At 35.8% G+C, this 13,431-nt stretch overlaps 1 protein-coding gene and 1 long non-coding RNA gene across 2 annotated transcripts in view; both read left to right on the forward strand.

Annotated features, from left to right (window-relative positions):
* LOC119082722 (teneurin-m) overlaps positions 1-13,431 on the forward strand; it is a 536,832-nt gene that overhangs the window by 310,051 nt on the left and 213,350 nt on the right. The window lies entirely within an intron of this gene.
* Positions 4,454-8,494, forward strand: LOC119082735. Its single transcript, XR_005088703.1, has 3 exons — positions 4,454-4,510; positions 6,985-6,989; positions 8,484-8,494. It is a non-coding gene; the product is annotated as an uncharacterized LOC119082735 (long non-coding RNA).

The raw sequence follows: 13,431 nt of genomic DNA on the forward strand, positions 1-13,431 counted from the left end.
CAGGAGTTTTTGTTTCTCAGCTTTTACCGTTCTTATAATACCACACATCGAAATCACAGATATTTTGTGAAAAAGTTCAGCTACTGTCGTGGAGTATTATGCATACTTACTGGCCAAGGTGTCCTCGACTCAACAGCACCGGTTGCAGTGTCTGCACTTGCTTCGTGGGCGACGTGGCCACTCTTAAAAATTCCAATTAAAAAGGTTAAAAAAATGATTTCAAGTGTATAATGGATCGGGACATGCCTAGTGTACTGGAAGTGCTCGACCTCCTCTACCACCTCATACCACAGGCTAAAAAAAATCATTTGTCTCTCAGGAAATATAAGTCAAAAACCAAAAGGTCACATTTTCGATGTTAGGCAATCTTGGCAATGGCACCTTTTGGACCAAAGGTTTCTTCGGTAGATTTGTAGAGTTTTCAAAGCTCTACATCCCGCTAGAACAATGTTTTCAAAAATACTCTCAACTTTCCGAATTATGACCATCGGAAACTTAAAGCCGCCCGGGGGGACTTCTTCCATGGCTCCATCGGATTCATCAACCATATGCCCGGACACAGTTTTCAATGATCTACGTTTTCCGCACACAGGCTATCGCGGTCCTTGAAATTTGCAAAATTCGATACGCCCTATTCACGATCACTATAGCATATATCAATTTCGCCACAGTCAATGAAAGTAGACAACAGGTATGGTCGATTGGCGAATTCGTCTTAAACGCACTCACATTTTATGTCAAAATAATATGAATATGAGTGCGTTTGAGTAATTTTTATGTCCTCCGGGCGGACAATAGACCATACCTGGTTTACACTTTCATTGGCCACAGTCATAGCTTGTATTGAATGTAAAGTAGATTTATCTTGAACGCATTCATTATTTATGTCAAAATAATATGAAAATGAGTGCGTTTGAGTCCATTTTCAAAATAGTTATGTCCTCTGCAGTGACATTAGACCATACTGGCAATGAAAGTCTAGAACAGGTATGGTATTGGCGAATTCGTCTTAAACGCACTCACATTTTATGTCAAAATAATATGAAAATGAGTGCGTTTAAGTACGAAAATCAATTTTTTTTTTGTCCTCCGGGCGGACAATTTACCATACCTGGTTTACACTTTCATTTGCCACAGTCATAACTTGTATTGAATGTAAAGTAGATTTATCTTGAACGCATTCATTATTTATGTCAAAATAATATGAAAATGAGTGCGTTTGAGTCCATTTTCAAAATAGTTATGTTCTCTGCAGTGACATTAGACCATACTGGTACTTTACATTCACTGTTAGCTAGAACAGTCAAATGGTGTTCCCTTTCGTAATAACGAACGCAAAAATTATTACCACTCGTAAAACTAATAGCCGACGTCGTCGTCGCAACACACCGTACCATCCATCCGCATAAAGTCAAATTAACATTCCAATTAACACAGAAAATTAAATTGTCCTTAGCTAAACTGTTGCGTAATTTTAACAAATAGCTGGAAGTAGTTGCAAATTGAATAGACATGGTTTCTCTTCCGTTACATCGTTATTTGCGCTCACATATCCACATGACTCTCTTTATTGTTACATTTCTATAATACGAAAAACAAATTTTCGTTTGGGACATAACACTTAATGAACCACACATTATGTTTGTTGCGTGTCTAAGGTCAGTCATTTTCTCTATCAATTCAACTTATTCAAGGGGGATAATAGCAGGTAATATTATGGAAAATACTTTGCTTTTCCATTGTTGTGAACTGCGATTTTCGAACAAAAAGGCTGATTGCAAATATTTATGTACAATGGAATGATGAACTGATGGTCATTATGCATATTATGTACATACATATCTGTGTGTGGTATGGCTACGATATATAGCTGTGTTGTAGGTGGGTTTGCATTGCTTTGGTTATAAAAACCAACATCACTTAAAGTGGGATTTTATGCAAAATTCTATTTGTGTTTTGCGGTTTCAATATTTTGCCTAACAAGACAAAAGTTTTTTTTATTTTTATTTTGGCTAGCCCAATGTGTGCTTGTGGATTTGTGTCAGCATTTGTACACTTCATGTTTGTTCAAGAGTTGAACGAAAATTATCGCAAATGTTTTGGCATATTGTGTGACTAATGAACGCGAAATGCATAAGGGTTTAGCCATTGAGGACTTCAACGGAGCGTTCTGGGTCAACAATAGTCGCCACGGGCAATAATGCTTCAGTTTATAACATATGTGCTTTGGATATGCAATTGCTATGTGAACTGTGTAACGTCCACATAAATAGGACAGACATATAGACATTTCGTTAGACGCTAGTTAACTTGGGGTGGTGGCTTTAAAAATCTTGACTTTTTTTTTCGTGTTGTTTGTTAAATACTGCAACGAAACTAAAAAGGTTATGTTAGAAGTTAGACAGACAATGTTTATGAACGTTTACGAACTTTTTATGCATTTTAATTTTCCATGCCATTCACACATAAAGTCACAACAATATGATAAAATAGTATCCTTTTCACATATGCTTGGGGAAACTATGCTTTGCATCAATATATATGTGCACGTTCTGACAATCCACAAACGGAAAACGTATTTATACCATACACCGATGGAACTTTGTTGTAGATTTTTAGTACCTTAATACCTTTTTACAATGTGGGTGGGTGGTGGGCAGCACCGTTCCTCGTGTGCAATTTTTTTTTTTTTTGCCGTTTCTCAAATAGTTGTTGGCAAAGACGTTTTATATTGTTGCAATGTTTTGAATGCATAATTTATGTTGGCATAGATGTTCTTTATACACAAAGAAAAAAGAATATGGGAGGGAAAAAGAGAGAAAAGAAAAATCCATTGCATCATAAAAAAAGCTTTGGAAGAAATGTTGTGATGAAGTTAAACAATGAAATTTTTTTTTTCTCACAAGGTGCATTGAAAAGTTTCAATTTTTTTGTTTCGCTTCTTTCTTTCTAGATCCATTGCATTAGCAATGAGTTTTTATTGCATGTATTTGAGGCGCATATGCATTTTATGGTCGTTAATTTTAATTAAATTATAGTTGGTTATGGACGCGGAGTTTAGGTTGTGATAATAATAACAATAACAATGTATAATAACACAGACGATGTGTATTGCCGCGATCCGAGGTAAAAAAATGTAAATTTATAACAGATTTACGTTAAAGGAGTTTGAGAGAAGAAACTCGATGTATCTCTGGCTGCATTGTATGGAAGGAAACATGTATCTATTATGACGATAATGGTTTTGTAAATTTTTTTCTATTCTTTTTTTTAGTAAATCTGGGCACCAATGTACTTGCAAGAGATTTATAACGATCATATATCATGCTCTTTTTAATTGCAACGTTGTGTTTCATAGCCGAAACAATAGAATTTTAGTTGTTTTTTTTTAACATTATAATTCACTTCAACTCAGAACAAGTTTTAGATAATTTAATTTTTTACAGTTTGTTCATTTCATTTTTACACAGTTTCTAAAGATTGTCGATATGTCAGAGTTTTAAATGTACCCAGTCAATTAAGTTCTTCCCAAATTGCGCAATATTTGAATTCGCGATAGAAATTTTAAATTTTGCGCCAAAAATTCATAATTTGGGAAGAACTTAATTGACTGGGTACATTTAAAACTCTGACATATCTAAAACTGAGTAAAAATGACATGAACAAACTGTACATAAAGACTTCTGAAAAAATTCACTTTTTTGCGTCAAGACCTAACTACGATCAAACTTCGATGAAACTTCCAAGGTAAATATAGTGAGGAGGTAATGCCATTCAGATGCGCGGCCTAGCACACATAAGTTCGATGCCAATGACATCTTTTTTTAAAATGGTTGACTACGATTTACTTGTATTTCACAAAAATATTTTCGCTATCTCACAACAGATGGCCCGACTTTCTATTCCATTTTTTGCTTTCAACGAACGGATGAGATGGCGTTTGTATTGAACTTTCGCGCCATTGCACATCTGATTCGGTTATATATGGCATTATCTCCTCACTATATTTACCTTGGAAACTTCAATGAAACTTGGATCTGTCACTGTCCGACGATCATGTGTTATCAATAGTAATGGCAAAAGTTGGCAATGACCTACGGTTAAGGTGCTAAGTTAAGTTTCATATAGAAAAATGTATGGTTGAACAAATGAAGTAAAAGATTTTGAGTTTGCATAGGGATTCTTTTGAAAAACAGCCTACCGAAATCGGACGCATTTTCCAGTGGACTTTTTTATATGTGCCTAGAAAGGTATTCGACCCTAGAAGCCAAAACAAATTTCAAAAAAATTCTTCGAAGTTTGTGTGTTCATCCAAACGTCATAGGACCCTATTTGGCCCAAAAGCACATTAAATTACCAAAATTACCAAAAAATTATCAAATGATACCCTACACGACCATGTACGTTTTGTGTACCTCGAGAAGTTTCAGTAAGAACATTGTAAGTCGTCGTTTGCAGTGGCGGATTACCCTATGGGAAATTCGGTACCGTGCCCATGGCGCTGGAAACAGTTGGCGCTGAGCTCAGCCACAGAATGGACAATTATTGTCTGAAGAGAAATTGTTTATTAGTTTCGAACTGAAATTAAAAAAAAATTTGCCTGCGGCGCTCGTAATCTGTCACAAACCTATAGACAGTTTGCGGATGCCTAATCACATAAAGCACAGTACACACGTAGTTTTTAATTTTTATTTTTGACGATAGCAGGAGTCCACGGGTTAAAAGTGAAAAATTCAATTCGTATGTCATAGTATTCAGTCCAAACATTTAAAAAAAGGAATTATTTTGCGAGGAAACATGAATGGTGAAGTCTAAAATGAAACATTTAGAACTATAGTTCTTCACATCATGGAAAGTGTCACAAAACGAGAAAACAGCGCCTATTCGATCACTTGAACTAGTTCAGAATGAATTGCTGAGCTGATGTTCATTTGCCTTTTACACACAAGAGCGTAAATCAGGTTAAAAAAGCTCGACCATTGAGTTAGCGTAAAAACTACGAATTGTGATGTGGTCTTCATAAACTAAAATTTGTAACTTTTAACTCACACCAGCAGTCAGTGCCATGCCAATAATCAAAATAGCATTTTTTTATGGTATCAGAATTTGTGTAGTGATACCTTATTTTTGAAAATTTCTTGCTCGCTGCGCTCGCAATTACATTTCTTCCACTTCTATCGTAACACTATCATCCATTTCAATAGTCTCCGGAATGCACGTCTTAAACGAGCAGCAATTTTCGTTAGTACCACATTGTTACATGAAATTCATATATTGGCGCTTAAATTGCGTTTGCCAGTGGCGCTGAAAACCTTAATCCGCCCCTGTTCGTTTGAAAACTTTAACTGCACATATTTCAGTGTCGATGAATTTTTCACACAATAAGTTCCTATTCGGCTCAATAGTACGTGTGATTACCTTTCTAATGACATCCCACACGACCCTGTACGGCTCGCGTAACTGGAGAAATTTCTGTAAGAAAAGTGCAAGTTTTCGGTTTTTGATCGCCTTTCACCAGTCACAAAAGCTTCGAAGAATTTTTTTGAAAGTGGTTTTGTCTTCTAGGGTCGAATACCTTTCTAGGCACATATAAAAAGTCTACTGGAAAATGCGTCCGATACCACTTTTAAATGTTTAAAAATAAGGCTCGGAACGGGTTCGGGTTGACCTGTTTTAGTTCAGGTTGACCTGAACCGGATTCATGACCCGAACCTGAAAAATTATTTCGGGTTCAACCCGAACTTGACCCGAACTTGAATTTTCGATTTCGGGTTTAACCCAAACCTGACCTGAACCCGAAATTGTTCAACCCGAATTTGACCTGAACCTGAATTTTCAATTTCGAGTTCGACCCGAACCTGAACTGAACCCGAAATTTTAAATTTAATCAGGTCGGGTTCGGGTAACCCGAAATTTTCAGCGTTTATTACACTAAAAAAGTCAGAAATTTCGTGTTACCCGAACCCGACCTGATTAAATTTAAAATTTCGGGTTCAGTTCAGGTTCGGGTCGAACACGAAATTGAAAATTCAGGTTCAGGTCAAATTCGGGTTGAACAATTTCGGGTTCAGGTCAGGTTCGGGCTAAACCCGAAATCGAAAATTCAAGTTCGGGTCAAGTTCGGGTTGAACCCGAAATAATTTTTCAGGTTCGGGTTAAATCAAGTTCGGGTTCCGGTCTGACCGAACCCGACCCGTTCCGAGCCTTATTTAAAAAGTAGCTCGGTACTTGATTTGTTTGAATTTTAAAAAAAGGACTATTCACATGGACATTCTTCAAGTAGAAGAAACAACTAAATTGAATTTCGTGCCGTGTATTATTTACTTATTCTCTTCAGTCTTCACGCTTTGCAGAATATGAAAGTTAGAAAAACAGGTTTTAAAACTTTAAAAAAATTGAATCTTCTTACGCTTTGGTGTTCTGGAACGACTTCGATACCTTCTCTTACAATTCATAACTCATATCCGTGTCTATATTGAGCCTATTGCACGAAAATGAAAGGCTCCATTTATCGCGGCTGTAGACTAATTACTTACTTGAACTAACTCCTTGTTTACTGATCCAATTATTTTATCCGAATAAACTTTTACAAGTGTTGACAATACAATTTGAACGGAAAATTGTACAATTAAATGATTTTTCTCTCTTTATCCATCTCTACCTCATAATAATGTAAAGTTTTGCGACTAAAGAATACCAAATGGTGTGCACAGCACACTGGTGCTTAAAGTTAAATTTGAGTTTGTTATACACGACTAATAATCACAAAAGGACACAGTGCTATTGAAAACAAAGGAAAATGCTAAAGGACTCAGTACGTCGCCAAAAACTGAATAATAAGAAATATGCGAACGCCTTGTCATAGACATACCATACACGCTGTACTGTACGTACACCCCCCCATTTCTTGTATAACTGAATATATACACTGCTCGATCATACAGTATATATGGATGTGTATATTGCGACTGACGACCGACTGAGCTGGTGTGGCGAAATGAATTCGAAATACAAAGAAAAACAACATTTAGATTTATTATGCGGAAATATAAAACTTGACCCGTGACAGTTCTTCGAAATAGGAAAATGTCTTAAAGAAGTTTTTCGGGTTGAAATGTTTATAATACCCTTATTCTTTGTACACATTATATATACAGAGGAGACGAAATAAAGACATTTATTCAAAGCAAAAACGAAATCAACACACAAAAAAAACAAGAAGAAAATTTCATAAGAAAAACTTTGTGTACAAGTACCGTATAATATGAGGATGGAAAATGACATTAAAAGTAACATTTCTATATTAACAGGAAAATTAATGTAGTTCCTGAAGGAATATATTATTTCGTAAAATATGGTCGTGCTGTGTGTATATATGGCTTATGTTGCGGTGATGATGTGACTTCGTTTGGGAATGGATACGATGAAAGGGACACAATTTTATGAGCTTCCATAAATTAGAGACTGAAAGTAACGTTTTAATTATTCAAATCCAGACTTATAGTCTCTACGAGAAAAAAAAATAAGACGTAAGGTCGTGCCAGCGGTCGTGTCCAATATTAACCGATCAACTGATCGGCAGTAATCGTAAGCGCTGAAATAATTTGATGCATTTTGGTTGCATTAGAGATGACCGGGTTCAGGATTTTTGTTACACGACCCGACCTCAACCCAGCCTGAATTAATTTTTCAATATCCGATACCAACAAACTAAACCGAATTGAATTGTTAAAACCTGATGAAGCTGAGTACCAACCTGACCCGATAAAATTGATTTTGGTTTTTTATTTATGGGGAAATCTCGGTAAGCCCCGATGTTCCCTTCAAACGGCAATAATACACTATTAAGAGTGATATCGCCAAATCTTCAGGTGATTGGGGAACAAGCGGTCTCCGATTTTAATGAGTGATAGCTCGTTGGATTCGTCTTTCAATTCTAGGAAACACGTATCTTTCACTTTTTCTATAAAAAAAAATTGTTTCGTGGATCTACTCGCACCAAGCGGTGCGTATACTCTACCTGTAGGTCTTTCCAAGGCCGACATTCGTACAACATTACAACAATTTAAAATATTTTTTTTTTTGAGTTATTGTCGAAAAACTGTTTTCGGTACCCTCTGACATGACTTCACTTTTGAGCGCTTTTCACAGAAAACCAATTTTTTTTTTAGAAAAAGTGAAAGATATGTGTTTCCTAGAATTGAAAGACGAATCCAACGAGCTATCACTCATTAAAATCGGAGACCGCTTGTTCCCCAATCACCTGAAGATTTGGCGATATCACTCTAAAAAGTTGGCGATGACGATACAAATCTGACAAATATGTGGTGCTAGAGTCTAGCAACTAGACATTGTGGAACACGTATGTTCCTACAGAAACGAGTTTCTAAACAATTTTTCAACTTCACATTTGATTGAAATTACATTAAAAACCGGACCCGGACCGGACCAAAACCCAACCCGGAAATTTTTGAAACCCGAAGGCACTGTAAAATCGGTTGGATTCGATCCGGGCCGATTTTCTTTAACTAGGAATGTGTATGCCGCATAATAAAGTCGGATCTATGGAAAAATCTTCATGAAAAGCTTTTAAAAACGACAAAGTCATTAAATCTCTTACTTCATTTGTGATAGCCCTTAGGTCTGATACAAATTCTATCGATGTATGCCAGTCATTAGACTATTTTGTTGTAAGTATATCTATTCAGTCCTGTAGCACATTCTAAATTACATTTTATTAAAAGCGACTCGATATCGGATTAGTTCATCCAATATATGCTCCCTACGCTCCCTTAATACATGTATATTGTTATACGGCTATACTGTTTGTTATCAGTACTGGCCAATTTTGCGATTAAATTGCTCTAGCTTGCAGCACAGTATATTCTGAAATGTCCGTATAATATACGTATACCATAGAGCTGTGGTAATCGACTACTTCTATTATTATAAATTTATAAAACAATGTTTTACCGAGTAAGTCTTTCTTATTATACTTGCCACACATTCTTTTCTTTTCGAACAACACATTATAACATGCTACTACATACAACCGAACAAAATATTTACACAAAAGATCTTATATCTGTGTATACACTGTCTTACACACAAAACATATTATGTATAAGAGCAAAATTCCCTCTTCCATCCATTTGGGGATACTCCATACTGATGAGAGTTTGGTTTTGGAATTTTCCCATCTTTCTATTTTCCACACAAGAAGTGAAGTACAAAGCACCAAAGCCACCATAAAAACTATAAGATACATAATGATATAAGAGTCAAGACTGAGTTGAAAATCATTATAAATTACGAAAAAGAAAAGGGAAATTTCTGCAATGGCACCACAGTTAGTTTTCTTATGTGTGCGGTGTTTTTCGATGTGGATTCATAATGAAAACTGGTGTTACATTTTCTTTTACTTCGGACGGAGGGAGAGAAAGAGATATGGTCGATGGGATATACCAGCCTCAAATGGTGATATACGTTCCGGCGGATGAAACAGTTTCAATATATTTGCTCAGATCATTAAATAATTATGTCTTCTTGACAGTTTTGTGTAATGGCCGTTTAATAGCATTTAAGGCTATAAGATTGATGTATCTAGTTAATAATTACACCCATGCGAGGAACAAAAGTGAAGAGATTCAATTTTCTGATACGTTTGTTGCATTTTTACGAACTGTATTACGGAAAGTTTATTATGATCCGGACATGAAGTCAATTTAAACAGGACACTTTCGTATATTTATTGGAAAGTGGATGTTAGTTGTCTTTGCACTTGATGGCCGATTCGAAACCTAAAGCCATCGTTGTTTCAAAATCTAAATTATTTTTTTTAAAACCTTTTCACAACCTTTACACCTCCTAATAACATTTTTGTTTTCTTTTTCAGGTAAGCGAAATCAACCAAATTTTCATTTACTTTAAAGCTCGAAAGTAATGGTAAGTCGCAAAAAACGAGCCATCAGAACAGTCGGAGCGTTTGCTGCGACTGAGCCCCGTACAAACCCGTATATCTATTGCGTACGTGACCCTAGTGCGTCTGCCACCCTAGTTTGACCGTAAGCCCACTGCGCCGGTTAATGTAGTTAAAGTAAAATTATTATGTAATATGTACATCTTACAAATTGCGCATAGCGCATTACGAAGCCCCGTACGACGTTCCTTTCAAATGAAACAAAAATTTCAAATCGCCCTAAAATTTTAATTTATTGAAGGGCCTAGTATCGGCCTTAGTCCGAGGACCCAAATTTACAATTTTTTTCAACTAAATTCTATTCGGCCTTTGATTACCTCCCAAATGAAACAAAAATTACGAAAAACGCATGAAATTTGCTCGAGTTATATGTAAAATACACATAGGGCCCTAGTAGTGGCCTTAGTCCAAGGACCCAAATTTAATTTTTTTTCAACAACATTCTATTCGGCCTTTGATTACCTTCCAAATGAAACAAAAATTACGAAAAACGGATGAAATTTACTCGAGTTATATGTAAAATACACATAGGGCCCTAGTAGCGGCCTTAGTCCAAGGACCCAAATTTAATTTTTTTTCAACAACATTCTATTCGGCCTTTGATTACCTTCCAAATGAAACAAAAATTACGAAAAACGGATGAAATTTACTCGAGTTATATGTAAAATACACATAGGGCCCTAGTAGCGGCCTTAGTCCAAGGACCCAAATTTAATTTTTTTTCAACAACATTCTATTCGGCCTTTGATTACCTTCCAAATGAAACAAAAATTACGAAAAACGGATGAAATTTACTCGAGTTATATGTAAAATACACATAGGGCCCTAGTAGTGGCCTTAGGCCAAGGACCCAAATTTATTTTTTTTTTCAACAACATTCTATTCGGCATTCGATTACCTTCCAAATCGAACAAAAATTACGAAAAACGGATGAAATTTACTCGAGTTATATGTGAAATACACATAGGGCCCTAGTAGCGGCCTTAGACCAAGGACCCAAATTTAATTTTTTTTCAACAACATTCTATTCGGCATTCGATTACCTTCCAAATCAAACAAAAATTAAGAAAAACGGATGAAATTTACTCGAGTTCTATGTAAAATACACATAGGATCCTAGTAGCATTTCACTTCTAAGGCCCTAACTCACGGTCCACTCACCCTATTTAAAAAAACTTTTTTTTCCTGGATTGGTATTGACAATACCTACCATTTGCCGTGTCATTTACATTTCCATCGTTTATTTTGCCATAAATATCACCAAAAGACCTTAAATCACTTAGGTGGCCCTAACTCACGAAGGGCCGACCCGAATATGCCCATCTTCGAACTTAGCCTCACTATTTTGACTATCTTTCAGGGAAAATTTTTGAAATCGGATTTGATTTACTCAAGATATCGACGTGACAGACGGACAGACGGACAGACGGACAGACAAAATTTTTATTGCAGATTCGTCATCTATGAACATAGGCAAACACCATAGGCAAACACTTTGCCCTTACCGTCTGCTTCGAATTCCATCAATTACACACGGCATCGTAATCCTATAAGCCCCTTTGTACTTCGTACGGGGCTAAAAACTCTTGTTACCTGTTACGTCTGATCATGGGTAATCAAATGTTATTTCCTCTTGTCCATAGAAATTATTGTTTGTCATAGAAGTAAAGAAGTGTGTTGTATGATGGAAAATGATTATCTTTAACGGTGTGTTTTGAAAGTCAATTCATAACGTTCTGCACACCTGAATTGTTTCGAATTGACATATGCAATCCCGAAATCTACTACTTCCATTGTTCATTCATTTTATCATACATTTTGCTTATACTTCTACAGTTCATTGCTTATTTCATCGTCGGCATCGATAACAAATGAACAATCTGTTGATCTTTTGCCACTTCCGTTGTCATTGTGATTGTATACCTCACAAAAGTGCGATATGTGCAACTATAACCCTTCCTCTATCTAGGATATACATCTCTTCACTAATCGTGTACACATTACAACAAGATAATACACACCCGATGAACTAAGGCTTAACATAATCTATATTTAAGATTTGATAATTAAAGTCCTTAAAACTTCCGCCTTTTGTTAACCGAGATTTCCATATGAAAGTTTTCACAAAACATTTCAATGCAGAAAAAAATGACTACAGCGCTGACTATAACTTTTCCGTGTTTCCCATTCGCCGATAAGCTGTAATTTCTAAAGTGGTTTATGTGTCGCGTTTACCATCGGTTGTTCGCTTAAATTAACAAGTACTGAAGTGGTATGAATTATAACATGTGTAGACACTGCAGATCGACTCCAACCAATGAACACACTGATAATTTAAACGTTATGTAACGTTACGTTTTAGTCGTTCAAATTCTTCCAATTTGGATGGCGATAATTCCGCCTCCCTCTGTCACTGTTCAAATTAGGTAAACCAATTTTTTGTATCCCTAGGCATCACAGGACGGACGGGAATTATACTCGTCGAAAAATCACTTCCCCTTGTTACGGTAATGAGTCAGGTCATAGTTTTTTGTTTAGGCTTCAGTGAACATATAATGGAAAACTCGAACACGAAAAAATAATATTTTGTCGCCTGGTACTTCACAGAAGACTTAGTCAACCGAACAATTACCCATATTTCGTGCATAAATTTATAACTCTAAGTAGGCAATGATGGCGACGATTATGTGCCTTTCGGTGATGAAAATGATATTGAGATCCTTGCTCTGTCTGGTTATCTCACTCCTTTTTTTTCCCATTTCGTTGAACAGGATTTTCCGTTGGGTTATTATAAATACTCTCTTTCGGTATGGAGCTCGGGTATAAAATGTTCTATACATTTCCATTAAGAGAAAATAATGAAGGAAAACGCGAGTGTCATTTTCCTTTGTGTGAATCATGCAGTCGAATTCCTTTAGCGTACAACTTTATGTATTATTTAAAGTAGGAATATTTTCATTAAGAAATGATTTGAATTTAATTATCCTTTAAGATGATTAAAATAAGTATAAATAAGTATCTCAAACATTATATACCAAGTGTGAGGAGAAAAGAAAAGGCATTTTTCGGTCGGAGGCGCTTTTATGCTGGGGAAAAACCGTTTCTTCGGTGGCAAAACTTTGAATATGATTATTTTATGTTACAATTGCGTGTCGTCGTTTTTCAGGCTTTTTACGTTTTTTGTCTTTAAATTTTTTTTCCTCATTTTATTATCATCCCTTTCATAAAATGCTGGTTTCAACGGAAAAGTTTCTCTTTTCACATTATAACCGGGGAATACGGATTGATTACTTTCATGAAGATTTTCGAATTTTGTGAGTTTTAATCGTCTTACGATTCATTTTAAATAAATGTTACGATAATTGTTATTATTATGGTGTCGGTGTAGACGATGATTATGATGATGATGAGGAGAGCTTTGTACAAATCTCATTCATCGTCAGCTGGAACAT

The sequence above is a fragment of the Bradysia coprophila genome, unplaced genomic scaffold (assembly GCF_014529535.1).
Source record: "Bradysia coprophila strain Holo2 unplaced genomic scaffold, BU_Bcop_v1 contig_476, whole genome shotgun sequence".
NCBI lineage: Eukaryota > Metazoa > Arthropoda > Insecta > Diptera > Sciaridae > Bradysia > Bradysia coprophila.